Consider the following 14,822-nt stretch of genomic DNA (forward strand, 5'->3'; position numbering starts at 1 on the left):
GGGTTCCGGTAACCCTCCGGCACTCCGGTTTTCTTTGAAATCACCCGGAACGCTTACGGTGTCCGAATATAGTCGTCCAATATATCAATATTTATTCTCGATCATTTCAAGACTCCTCATCATGTCCGTGATCATATCCGGGACTGCGAACTACCTTCGGTACATCAGAACACATAAACTCATAATACCGATCGTCACCGAATGTTAAGCGTGCGGACCCTATGGGTTCGAGAACTATGTAGACAGGACCGAGACACATCTCCGGTCAATAACCAATAGTGGAACCTGGATGTTCACATTGGCTCCCACATATTCTATGAAGATCTTTATCGGTCAAACCGCATAACAACATATGTTGTTCCCTTTGTCATCGGTATGTTACTTGCCCGAGATTCGATCGTTGGTATCTCAATACCTAGTTCAATCTCGTTACCGGCAAGTCTCTTTACTCGTCCCGTAATGCATCATCCCATAACTAACTCATTAGTCACATTGCTTGCAAGGCTTATAGTGATGTGCATTACCGAGAGGGCCCAGAGATACCTCTCCGAAACTCAGAGTGACAAATCCTAATCTCGATCTATGCCAACTCAAAAAACACCATCAGAAACACCTGTAGAGCAGCTTTATAGTCACCCAGTTACGTTGTGACATTTGATAGCACACTAAGTGTTTCTCCGGTATTCGAGAGTTGCATGATCTCATAGTCATAGGAACATGTATAAGTTATGTAGAAAGCAATAGCAGTAAACTAAACGATTATCGTGCTAAGCTAACAGATGGGTCAAGTCAATCACATCATTCTCTAGTGATGTGATCCCGTTAATCAAATGACAACTCATGTCTATGGTTAGGAAACATAACCATCATTGATTCAATGAGCTAGTCAAGTAGAGGCATATTAGTCACACTCTGTTTGTCTATGTATTCACACATGTACTAAGTTTCCGGTTAATACAATTCTAGCATGAATAATAAACATTTATCATGATATAAGGAAATATAAATAACAACTTTATTATTGCCTCTAGGGCATATTTCCTTCAGTCTCCCACTTGCACTAGAGTAAATAATCTAGATTACATTGTAATGATTCTAACACCCATGGAGTCTTGGTGTTGATCATGTTTTGCTCGTGAGAGAGGCTTAGTCAACGGGTCTGCAACGTTCAGATCCGTATGTATCTTGAAAATCTCTATGTGTCCCTCCTTGACTTGATCGCGGATGGAATTGAAGCGTCTCTTGATGTGCTTGGTTCTCTTGTGAAATCTAGATTCCTTTGCCAAGGCGATTGCACCAGTATTTTCACAAAAGATATTCATTGGACCCAATGCACTATGTATTACTCCTAGATCGGATATGAACTCATTCATCCAGACTCCTTCATTTGCTGCTTCCGAAGCAGCTATGTACTCCGCTTCACACGTAGACCCCGCAACGATGCTCTGCTTGGAACTGCACCAACTGGCAGCTCCACCATTTAATAAAAATACGTACCTGGTTTGTGACTTAGAGTCATCCGGATCAGTGTCAAAGCTTGCATCAACGTAACCGTTTACAACGAGCTCTTTGTCACCTCCATAAACGAGAAACATATCCTCAGTCCTTTTTAGGTATTTCAGGATGTTCTTGACCGTTGTCCAGTGATCCACTCCTGGATTTCTTTGGTACCTCCCTGCTAAACTAATAGCAAGGCACACATCAGGTCTGGTATACAACATTGCATACATGATAGAACCTATGGCTGAAGCATAGGGAATGACTACATTTTCTCTCTATCTTCTGCAGTGGTCGGGCATTGAGTCTGACTCAACTGCACACCATGTAACACATGCAAGAACCCTTTCTTTGCTTGATCCAGTTTGAACTTCTTCAAATCTTTATCAAGGTATGTGCTTTGTGAAAGTCCAATTAAGCGTCTTGATCTATCTCTATAGATCTTGATGCCCAATATATAAGCAGCTTCACCGAGGTCTTTCATTGAAAAATTCTTATTCAATTATCCTTTTATGCTATTCAGAAATTCGGTATTATTTCCGATTAACAATATGTCATCTACATATAATATCAGAAATGCTACAGAGCTCCCACTCACTTTCTTGTAAATACATGCTTCTCCAAAAGTCTATATAAAACCATATGCTTTGATCACACTATCAAAGCATATATTCCAACTCCGAGAGGCTTGCACCAGTCCATAAATGGATCGCTGGAGCTTGCACACTTTGTTAGCACCTTTTGGATCAACAAAACCTTCTGGTTGCATCATATACAACTCTTCTTTAAGATATTCATTAAGGAATGCAGTTTTGACATCCATTTGCCAAATTTCATAATCATAAAATGCGGCAATTGCTAACATGATTCGGACGGACTTAAGCATCGCTACGGGTGAGAAGGTCTCATCGTAGTCAACTCGTTGAACTTGTCGAAAACCTTTTGCAAGAAGTCGAGCTTTGTAGACAGCAACATTACCGTCAACGTCAGTCTTCTTCTTGAAGATCCATTTATTCTCTATGGCCTGCCAATCAATGGGCAAGTCAACCAAAGTCCACACTTTGATCGCATACATGGATCCCATCTCAGATTTCATGGCCTCAAGTCATTTTGCGGAATCTGGGCTCATCATCGCTTCCTCGTAGTTCTTAGGTTCGTCATGGTCAAGTAACATGATCTCCAGAACATGATTACCGTACCACTCTGGTGCGGATCTTACTCTGGTTGACCTACGAGGTTCGGTAGTAACTTGATCGGAAGCTTCATGATCATCATCATTAGCTTCTTCACTTACTAGTGTAGGAATCACTGAAACTGATTTCAGTGATGAACTACTTTCCAATAAGGGAGAAGGTACAATTACCTCATCAAGTTCTACTTTCCTCCCACTCACTTCTTTCGAGAGAAACTCCTTCTCTAGAAAGGATCCATTCTTAGCAACGAATATCTTGCCTTCAGATCTGTGATAGAAGGTGTACCCAACTGTCTCCTTTGGGTATCCTATGAAGCCACATTTCTCCGATTTGGGTTCGAGCTTATCAGGTTGAAGCTTTTTCACATAAGCATCACAGCCCCAAACTTTAAGAAACAACAACTTGGGTTTCTTGCCAAACCACAGTTCATAAGGTGTCATCTCAACGGATTTTGATGGTGCCCTATTTAACGTGAATACAACCATCTCTAAAGCATAACCCCAAAATGATAGCGATGAATCAGTAAGAGACATCATAGATCGCACCATATCTAATAAAGTGTGGTTACGACGTTCGAACACACCATTACGTTGTGGTGTTCCAGGTGGCGTGAGTTGCGAAACTATTCTGCATTGTTTCAAATGAAGACCAAACTCATAACTCAAATATTCACCTCCATGATCAGATCGTAGAAACTTAATTTTCTTGTTACGATGATTTTCCACTTCACTCTGAAATTCTTTGAACTTTTCAAATGTTTCAGACTTATGTTTCATCAAGTAGATAGACCCATATCTGCTCAAATCATCTGTGAAGGTGAGAAAATAATGATATTCGCCGCGAGCCTCAATGTTCATTGGACAACATACATCAATATGTATGATTTCCAATAACTCTGTTGCTCACTCCATTGTTCCGGAGAACGGAGTTTTAGTCATCTTACCCATGAGGCATGGTTCGCAAGTACCAAGTGATTCATAATCAAGTGATTCCAGAAGTCCATCAAAATGGAGTTTCTTCATGCGCTTTACACCAACATGGCCCAAACGGCAGTGCCACAAATAAGTTGCACTATCATTATCAACTCTGCATCTTTTGGCTTCAATACTATGAACATGTGTATCACTACTATCAAGATTTAGTAAAAATAGACCACTCATCAAGGGTGCATGACCATAAAGATATTACTCATATAAATAGAACAACCATTATTCTCTAATTTAAATGAATAACCGTCTCGCATCAAACAAGATCCAGATATAATGTTCATGCTCAACGTTGGCACCAAATAACAATTATTTAGGTCTAAAACTAATCCCAAAGGTAGATGTAGAGGTAGCGTGCCAACGGCGATCACATCAACTTTGGAACCATTTCCCACGCGCATCGTCACCTCGTCCTTAGCCAATCTTCGCTTAATCTGTAGTCCTTGTTTCGAGTTGCAAATGTTAGCAACTGAACCGGTATCAAATACAGAGGCACTACTGCGAGCATTAGTAAGGTACACATCAATAACATGTATATCAAATATACCTTTCACTTTGCCATCCTTCTTCTCCGCCAAATACTTGGGGCAGTTCCGCTTCCAGTGACCAGTCCCTTTGCAGTAGAAGCACTCAGTTTCAGGCTTAGGTCCAGACTTGGGTTTCTTCACTTGAGCAGCAACTGGCTTGTTGTTCTTCTTGAAGTTCCCCTTCTTTCCTTTACCCTTTTTCTTGAAACTAGTGCTCTTGTTGACCATCAACACTTGATGCTCCCTCTTGATTTCTACCTCTACAGCCTTTAGCATTGCGAAGAGCTCAGGAATCGTCTTATCCATCCCTTGCATAGTATAGTTCATCACGAAGCTCGTAGCTTGGTGGCAGTGATTGAAGAACTCTGCCAATGACACTATCATCAGGAAGATTAACTCCCAGCTGAGTCAAGTGGTTGTGGTACCTAGACATTCTGAGTATATGTTCACTGACAGAACTATTCTCCTCCATTTTGCAGCTATAGAACTTATTGGAGACTTCATATCTCTCAATCCGGCCATTTGCTTGAAATATTAACTTCAATTCCTGGAACATCTCATATGCTCCATGACGTTCAAAACGTCGTTGAAGTCCTGGTTCTAAGCCGTAAAGCATGGCACACTGAACTATCAAGTAGTCATCAGCTTTGCTCTGCCAGGTGTTCACAACATCTGGCGTTGGTCCTGCAGCGGGTTTGTCACCTAGCGGTGCTTCCAGGACATAATTCTTCTGTGCATCAATGAGGATAATCCTCAAGTTATGGACCCAGTCCGTGTAGTTGCTACCATCATCTTTCAACTTAGCTTTCTCTAGGAATGCATTAAAATTCAACGGAACAACATCACGGGCCATCTATCTACAACAACATAGACATGCAAAATACTATCAGGTACTAAGTTCATGATAAACTAAAGTTCAATTAATCAAATTACTTAAGAACTCCCATGTAGATAGACATCTCTCTAATCATCTAAGTGATCACGTGATCCATATCAACTAAACCATGTCCGATCATCATGTGAGATGGAGTAGTTTTTAATGGTGAACATCACTATGTTGATCATATCTACTATATGATTCACGCTCGACCTTTCGGTCTTAGTGTTCCAAGTCCATATCTGCATATGCTAGGCTCATCAAGTTTAACCCGAGTATTCTGCGTGTGCAAAATTGACTTGCACCTGTTGTATGTGAACGTAGAGTTTATCACACCCGATCATCACGTGGTGTCTCGACACGACGAACTGTAGCAACAGTGCATACTCAGGGAGAACACTTGTACCTTGAAATTTAGTGAGAGATCATCTTATAATGCTACCGCCGAACTAAGCAAAATAAGATGCATGAAGGATAAACATCACATGCAATCAATATAAGTGATATGATATGGCCATCATCATCTTGTGCCTTTGATCTCCATCTCGAAAGCACTGTCATGATCACCATCGTCACCGGCTTGGCACCTTGATCTCCATCGAAGCATCGTTGTCGTCTCGCCAACTATTGCTACTATGACTATCGCTACCGCTTAGTGATAAAGTGAAGCAATTACATGGCGATTGCATTTCATACAATAAAGCGACAACCATATGGCTCCTGCCAGTTGCCGATAACTGTGTTATAAAACATGACCATCTCATACAACAATAATCATGTCTTGACCATATCACATCACAACATGCCCTGCAAAAACAAGTTAGACGTCCTCTACTTTGTTGTTGCAAGTTTTACGTGGCTGCTACGAGCTGAGCAAGAACCGTTGTTACCTACGCGTCAAAAATCACAACGTGGTATAGTGATTGCTTTTTGATCTTCAGAAAGAACCCTGTTCATTGAATCTGATTCAACTAAAGTTGGAGAAACTGACACCCACCAGCCACCTGTGTGCGAAGCACGTCAGTAGAACCAGTCTCGTGTAAGCGTACGCGTAATGTCGGTCTGAGCCGCTTCATCCAACAATACCGCCGAATCAAGAATCAACTAGTGACAGCAAGCAATATGTATAAACCCACGCCCACAACTCCTTTGTGTTCTACTCGTGCATATAATATTTACGCATAGACCTGGCTCGGATGCCACTGTTGGGGAACACAGTAATTTCAAAAAAATTCCTACACACACAAGATATATCATGGTGATGCATAGCAACGAGAAGGGAAGAGTGTTGTCCACATACCCTCATAGATCATAAGTGGAAGCGCTATGACAACGCGGTTGATGTAGTCGTACGTCTTTATGATCCGAAGGATCCTAGTACTGAAAGTATGGCACCTTCGCGATCTGCACACGTTCGGCTCGGTGATGTCCCATGAACTCTCAATCCAGCTGAGTGTCGAGGGAGAGCTTCGTCAGCACGACAGCGTGATAACGGTGATGATGAAGCTACCGCCGCAGGGCTTCGCCTAAGCACTACGACAATATGACCGAGGTGGATTATGGTGGAGGGGGCACCGTGTAGGGTAACGCAGCAGAAAACAAAAATTTCCGACCTATGCACCAGCCCAGGACCACTATGGAGACTGCATACAAGGTTTTATCTTTTTCGTTAGCGACTCGTAGCGTAGCGGGAAGTAGAGTCGATGACGATCGGCGGTGCAGATCCCCGCAGCTAGGATTTACAATCTCCCAACCGCGAGGATGTAGACCCTCATCTGCCCCTCGGACAGTCCTCTGGGAGGCGCTCGGATAGTCCCCCGGACGGTGTCGCGGACAGCCCTTCGGGAGGACCTTCGAAACTCGGACGGTCACTCGGACAGCCCTTCAGGAGGCACTCTCGAACTAAGACCGAAACTACGATCTCTCTATAGAGTTTCACACATACGGTGTCATCTATCCGGCAGGGCTTCGCCGTCCAGAACTAGTTCCCACCGGAACCCAGACAACCTTTCGGCTCTACGAAACTATTTCGCGGGGAGGGAGAGAGCAGCCAGATCATTGCAATGGCACTTGTATGTGAGAAAGAGTGTGTTTTTAGGCAGCCCCCTCCACCCCTATTTATAGGCCAAGCCCAAGGGTGGCTTCTCCAAGAAGCCAAGGGCATAATACCAAAAGGCCCTCAAGGTGGCTTCTCCAAGAAGCCAAGCAAAAAGCACTTTCACTATTCATGACGACATTTTTCAGCGTCCATTCGAACTGAAAATATTTATGTGGGCTCATAACAATTCCAGTACCCACTAAAATAATTTTCAACACATTCTTAAACAATTTCGTTTAGTGATTTTCATCTGTGAAAAGCAAACAAGAATGCATTTTCACTATTCATGAATACAATTTTTCGCGTCCATTAAATCCGAAAATATTTATGTGGGTCCTAGAATAACTCCAGTACCCACTAAAATGATTTTGGAATCGTTCTGAAACAATTTCTGATTAGTGAATTTCATCTGCGAAAAACAACCAAAGCGGTACCGACAGCCCCGAAATATTTTTGGTTTTTATCCTGAAAAATTCCCAGAAGTTTCCAGAATAATTCTGGCACCTTCCAAGAATTATAAAGCATATCCCGAAACCAATTTGACTTAATGGTATGTCCTGAAAAAACTTTTTGGTGTTTACGAAACTATTTCGCTATTCTCTCTCCGGAACTCTTCCATTGTCTTCGAAACTTTTTCAGCAAATTTCTCTCAGACTCCATGTCTAGTATTTGATACGTCCGTTTTGCATCATGCTTTTATATTGATATTTATTGCATTATGGGCTGTTATTACACATTATGTCACAATACTTATGCCTATTCTCTCTTATTTTACAAGGTTTACATAAAGAGGGAGAATGCCGGCAACTGGGATTTTGGGTTGGAAAAGGAGCAAATATTAGAGACCTATTCTGCACAGCTCCAAAAGTCCTGAAACTTCACGGAAGTCAATTTCAGAATATATAATAAATACTGAGTGCAAGAAGTTCACCAAGGGGGCCACACCCTGCCCACGAGGGTGGGGGGGTGCGCCCTACCCCCTGGGCGCGCCCCCTACCTCGTGGGCCCCCTGGTGGTCCTCCGATGGCCATCTTCTGCTATATGGAGTCTTTCGGTGAGAAAAAAATCATAAGCCATCTTCTCGGATGAGACTCCGCCGCCACGAGGCGGAACCTTGGCGGAACCAGTCTAGGGCTCTGGCGGAGCTGTTCAGCCGGGGAAACTTCCCTCCGGGAGGGAAAATCATCGCCATCGACATCACCAACGCTCCTCTCATCGGGAGAGGGCAATCTCCATCAACATCTTCACCAGCACCATCTCCTCTCAAAACCCTAGTTCATCTCTTGTATGCAATTCTTGTCTCTAAGCCCGGGATTGGTACTTGTGGGTTGCTAGTAGTGTTAATTACTCCTTGTAGTTGATGCTAGTTGATTTATTTGGTGGAAGATCATATGTTCAGATCCTATATGCATATTAATACCCCTCTGATTATGAACATGAATATGCTTTGTGAGTAGTTATGTTTGTTCCCGAGGACATGGGAGAAGTCTTGCTATTAGTAGTCATGTGAATTTGGTATTCGTTCGATATTTTGATGAGATGTATGTTGTCTCTCCTCTAGTGGTGTTATGTGAACGTCGACTACATGACATTTCACCATTATTTGGGCCTAGAGGAAGGCATTGGGAAGTAATAAGTAGATGATGGGTTGCTAGAGTGATAGAAGCTTAAACCCTAGTTTATGCGTTGCTTCGTAAGGGGCTGATTTGGATCCATATGTTTCATGCTATGGTTAGGTTTACCTTAATACTTTTCTTGTAGTTGCGGATGCTTGCAATAGAGGTTAATCATAAGTGGGATATTTGTCCAAGTAAGGACAGCACCCAAGCACCGGTGCACCCACATACCAAATTATCAAAGTACCGAACGCGAATCATATGAACGTGATGAAAACTAGCTTGACGATATTCCCATGTGTCCTCGGGAGCGCTTTACATCATACAAGAGTTTGTACAGGCTTGTCCTTTGCTACAAAAAGGATTGGGCCACCTTGCTGCACTTTATTTACTTTTGTTACTTGTTATTCGTTGCAAATTATCCTATCACAAAACTATTTGTTACCTATTATTTCAGTGCTTGCAGAGAATAGCTTGCTGAAAACCGCTTATCATTTCCTTCTGCTCCTCGTTGGGTTCGACACTCTTACTTATCGAAAGGACTACGATAGATCTCCTATACTTGTGCGTCACCAAGACTCTTTTCTGGCGCCGTTGCCGGGGAGTGAAGCGCCTTTGGTAGGTGGAATTTGGTAAGGAAAAATTTATATAGTGTGCTGAAATTTACTATCATTTGTTACTATGGAAAGTAATCCTTTGAGGGGCTTGTTCAAGGTATCTTCACCCCGACCAGTAGAGCAAAGAGTTGCTCCTCAACCTACTGCACCTACTGAAAATGAAAATGAAAATGTCTGCTTTGAAATTCCTTCGGGTATGATAGAAAAACTGCTAGCTAAGCCTTTTGCAGGAGATGGAACATTACATCCTGATGAGCACCTAATATATGTGGATGAAGTTTGTGAATTATTTAAGCTTGCAGATGTACCCGGAGATGTTATTAAGAAGAAGGTCTTCCCTTTATCTTTGAAGGGAGATGCATTGACATGGTATAGGCTATGTGATGATATGGGATCATGGAACTATAAACGATTGAAATTGGAATTTCATCAGAAATTTTATTCTATGCATCTTCTTCATCGCGATCGCAATTGTATATATAATTTCTGGCCTCGCGAAGGAGAAAGCATCGCTCAAGATTGAGGGAGGCTTAAATCAATGTTATATTCATGCCCCAATCATGAGCTCTCTAGAGAAATGATTATTCAAAAAAATTATGCTCGGTTTTCTGATAGCAATCGCACCATGCTCGCTACTTCTTGTGCTAGCTCTTTTGTGATGAAGACTATTGAATTCAAATGGGATTTATTGGAAAGAATTAAATGCAACTCTGAAGATTGGGACCTCGACGATGGTAAGGAGTCAGGTATGACACCTAAGTTTTATTGTGTTAAATCTTTTATGGATACCGGTGTTTTCTGTAAATTTAACACTAAATATGGACTTGACTCTGAGATAGTAGCTTCTTTCTGTGAATCTTTTGCTACTCATCTTGATCTCCCTAGGGAGAAGTGGTTTAAATATCGTCCTCCTATAGAAGTAAAAGTAGCTGCACCTATTAAAGTTGAAGAAAAGACCATCAGTTATAATGATCCTATTGTTCCTACTGCTTATGTTGAGAAACCACCTTTTCCTGTTAGGATAAAAGAAATTATGCATGATATTGCACCTGCTGAGATAGAAGATATTGATGTCACAATTAAACTTGCCAATAGAGATACTATTTCACCAATTGGAATTGTTAGAGATGTTGAAGTCTTGTGTGGGAAAACTAAATATCCTGCTGATTTTCTTGTTCTTGGTTCCCCACAAGATAGCTTTTGTCCCATTATATTTGGTAGACCCTTCTTGAATACAGTTAATGCTAAGATAGATTACAAAAACGATGTTGTTACTATTGGTTTAGATGATATGTCTCATGAATTTAATTTCTCCAAATTTAGTAGACAACACCATGAAGAGGAATTGCCTAGTAAAGATGAAATTATTGGTATTGCTTCTATTGCCATACCTCCTAGTGATCCTTTAGAAAAATATTTGCAAGACCATGAAAATGATATGTTTATGAATGAAAGTAGGGAAATAGATGAAGTATTCTTTAAACAGGAACCCATTCTGAAACACAATTTGCCTGTTGAAATCCTATGGGATCCTCCTCTACCCAAGGGTGATCCCGTGTTTGAGCTCAAACCGTTACCTGATACTCTTAAATATGCTTATCTCGATGAAACGAAGATATATCCCATTATTATTAGTGCTAACCTTTCAGAGCATGAAGAAGAGAAATTACTGAAAACTCTGAAGAAGCACCGTGCTGCTATTGGATATACTCTTGACGATCTTGAGGGCATTAGTCCCACGCTATGTCAACACAAAATAAAATTGGAGGAAGATGCCAAACCAGTTCGTGATCATCAACGACGGCTGAATCCTAAGATGAAGGAAGTGGTAAGAAAGGAAATACTAAAGCTTCTTGAGGCAGGTATAATTTATCATGTTGCTGATAGTCAGTGGGTAAGTTATGTCCATTGTGTTCCTCAGAAGGGAGGTATTACTGTCGTTCCTAATGATGAAGATGAGTTGATCCCGCAAAGAATTATTACAGGTTATAGGATGGTAATTGATTTCCGCAAATTAAATAAAGCTACTAAAAAAGATCATTACCCCTTACCTTTTATCGATCAAATGCTAGAAATATTATCCAAACATACACATTTTCTGCTTTTTAGATGGTTATTCTGGTTTCTCTCAAATACCCGTGTCAGCCAATGATCAATCAAAGACTACTTTTACTTGCCCTTTTGGTACTTTTGCTTATAGACGTATGCCTTTTGGTTTATGTAATGCACCTGCTACCTTTCAAAGATGCATGATGGCTATATTCTCTGACTTTTGTGAAAAGATTTGTGAGGTTTTCATGGACGATTTCTCCGTCTATGGATCCTCTTTTGATGATTGCTTAAGCAACCTTGATCGAGTTTTGTAGAGATGTGAAGAAACTAATCTTGTCTTGAATTGGGAAAAGTGCCACTTTATGGTTAATGAAGGTATTGTCTTGGGGCATAAAGTTTCTGAAAGAGGTATTGAAGTTGATAAAGCCAAGGTTGATGCTATTGAAAAGATGCCATGTCCCAAGGACATTAAAGGTATAAGAAGTTTCCTTGGTCATGCCGGTTTTTATAGGAGGTTCATTAAGGACTTCTAAAAAATTTCTCGGCCTCTGACTAATTTATTACAAAAAGATGTACCATTTGTCTTTGATGATGATTGTGTAGAAGCATTTGAAATACTTAAGAAAGCATTGATCTCTGCACCTATTGTTCAGCCACCTGATTGGAATTTACCCTTTGAAATTACGTGTGATGCTAGTGATTATGCTGTAGGTGTTGTTCTAGGGCAAAGAGTTGATAAGAAATTAAATGTTATTCAATATGCTAGTAAAACTCTAGACAATGCTCAGAGAAATTATGCTACTACTGAAAAACAATTCTTAGCAGTTGTATTTTCTTGTGATAAGTTCAGACCTTATATTTTTGATTCTAAAGTAATTATTCACATGGATCATACTGCTATTGAATATCTTATGGAAAAGAAAGATGCTAAACCTAGACTTATTAGATGGGTTCTCTTGCTACAAGAATTTGATTTGCATATTATTGATAGAAAGGGAGCTGAGAACCCCGTTGTAGACAACTTGTCTAGGCTAGAGAATGTTCTTGATGACCCACTACCTATTGATGATAGCTTTCCTGATGAACAATTAAATGTCATAAATGCTTCTCATACTGCTCCATGGTATGCTGATTATGCTAATTATATTGTTGCTAAATTTATACCGCCTAGTTTCACATACCAACAAAAGAAAAAGTTTTTCTATGATTTGAGGCATTACTTTTGGGATGACCCACATCTTTATAAAGAAGGAGTAGATGGTGTTATTAGATGTTGCGTACCTGAGTATGAACATGAACAGATCCTACGCAAGTGTCATTCCGAAGCTTATGGAGGACACCACGCTGGAGATAGAACTGCACATAAGGTATTGCAATCCGGTTTTTATTGGCTACTCTCTTCAAGGATGCCCGTAAGTTTGTCTTATCTTGTGATGAATGTCAAAGAATTGGTAATATTAGTAGACGTCAAGAAATGCCTATGAATTATTCACTTGTTATTGAACCATTTGATGTTTGGGGCTTTGATTATATGGGACCTTTTCCTGCCTCTAATGGATATACACATATTTTAGTTGCTGTTGATTACGTTACTAAGTGGGTAGAAGCTATTCCAACTAGTAGTGCTAATCATAAAACCTCTATCTAAATGCTTAAAGAAGTTATTTTTCCGAGGTTTGGAGTCCCTAGATATTTAATGACTGATGGTGGTTCACATTTTATTCATGGTGCTTTCCGTAAAATGCTTGCTAAATATTATGTTAATCATAGAATTGCATCTCCTTATCACCCTCAGTCTAGGGGTCAAGTAGAATTGAGCAACAGAGAACTCATATTAATTTTGCAAAAGACTGTTAATAGATCTAGAAAGAATTGGTCCAAGAAACTTGATGATGCATTATGGGCCTATAGAACTGCATATAAAAATCCTATGGGCATGTCTCCTTATAAAATGGTTTATGGAAAAGCATGTCACTTACCTCTCGAACTAGAACATAAGGCTTACTGGGCTATTAAAGAGCTCAATTATGATTTCAAACTTGCCGGTGAGAAGAGGTTATTTGACATTAGCTCACTTGATGAATGGAGAAACCAAGCTTATGAGAATGCCAAATTATTTAAAGAAAAAGTTAAAAGATGGCATGACAAAAGAATACAAAGGCGTGAGTTTAATGTAGGTGATTATGTATTGCTATACAACTCTTGTTTAAGATTTTTTGCAGGAAAACTTCTCTCTAAATGGGAAGGGCCTTATGTTATCGAGGAGGTCTATCGTTCTGGTGCCATAAAAATCAACAACTTCGAAGGAACAAATCCGAAGGTGGTGAACGGTCAAAGAATTAAACATTATATCTCAGGTAATCCTATAAATTTTGAAACCAATGTTATTGAAACCGTAACCCCGGAGAAATACATAAGGGACACTTTTCGGAACGTTTCAGACTCCGAAAAGGAATAGGTATGTGGTACGATAAGTAAACCGACTCCAAAATAGTTCTAAAGGCAATTTTCGTCCGTTTTGGAATATTTAGAAAAATAGAAAAATAAGAAGCAGTCAGGGAAGGACACGAGGGCTCCACGAGGGTGGAGGGCGCGCCCCTTACCTCATGGGAACCTCGTGTGCTCTCCGGACTCCGTTTTCTTACACGTTACATATTTTGGTCGGTAGAAATTCATTATATAATCTCCCGGAGGTTTTGACTCCCGTATCACGCAATTATCCTCTGTTTGCGTTTCGAGATGTTGCTGCTTCAGATTAGAGCAAGATGTCTTCGCAAGAGTTAGTCGGGGAGATCCGGGTGTCTCCTCCGGCACTGAGATCAATGACAAACAACAATGTTGACCACTTTGGGCCAGCAACGGAGGAAGAGATGGAGGCTGATTTGAAGAGGATAGATGCCATGGAGGAGGATCAAGAAGTCACTTCCCGCTTCCGAGCTAGATTCACAATGGGGGAACTGCAGAGCTCGGCTATTCCAAACTCGGTTATCCCTTCCAATGTTAGATTTCTTTCTTATGAGAATATGAAAAAGAGTGTCACTGGTTCTTCCGCAGCTATGCAGCACCCTTGGGTGCAGGGAGCTTTGGATGTTACAGGAAAACTTCGAAAGGAAATAATGGACCTCAAGCAGCAAGTCAATAAGCTCGAGGAGGAGAATTGTATCCTGAGGGGCATCATCGCCAAGAATATCACATCACCATCCCCGAAAAGAGAGACATAATCACATGGGTATGGGCACTCCCCTTGGCAAGTGCCAAGCTTAGGGGAGTGCCCCGGTATCGTATCACCATCACACTTTTATCTTTACTGTTTTTCTTATTTCGATCCTTTTGATAATATCTTGATCTAGTAGAATAAA

This window comes from Triticum dicoccoides, chromosome 5A (assembly GCF_002162155.2).
Source record: "Triticum dicoccoides isolate Atlit2015 ecotype Zavitan chromosome 5A, WEW_v2.0, whole genome shotgun sequence".
NCBI classification, from domain to species: domain Eukaryota; kingdom Viridiplantae; phylum Streptophyta; class Magnoliopsida; order Poales; family Poaceae; genus Triticum; species Triticum dicoccoides.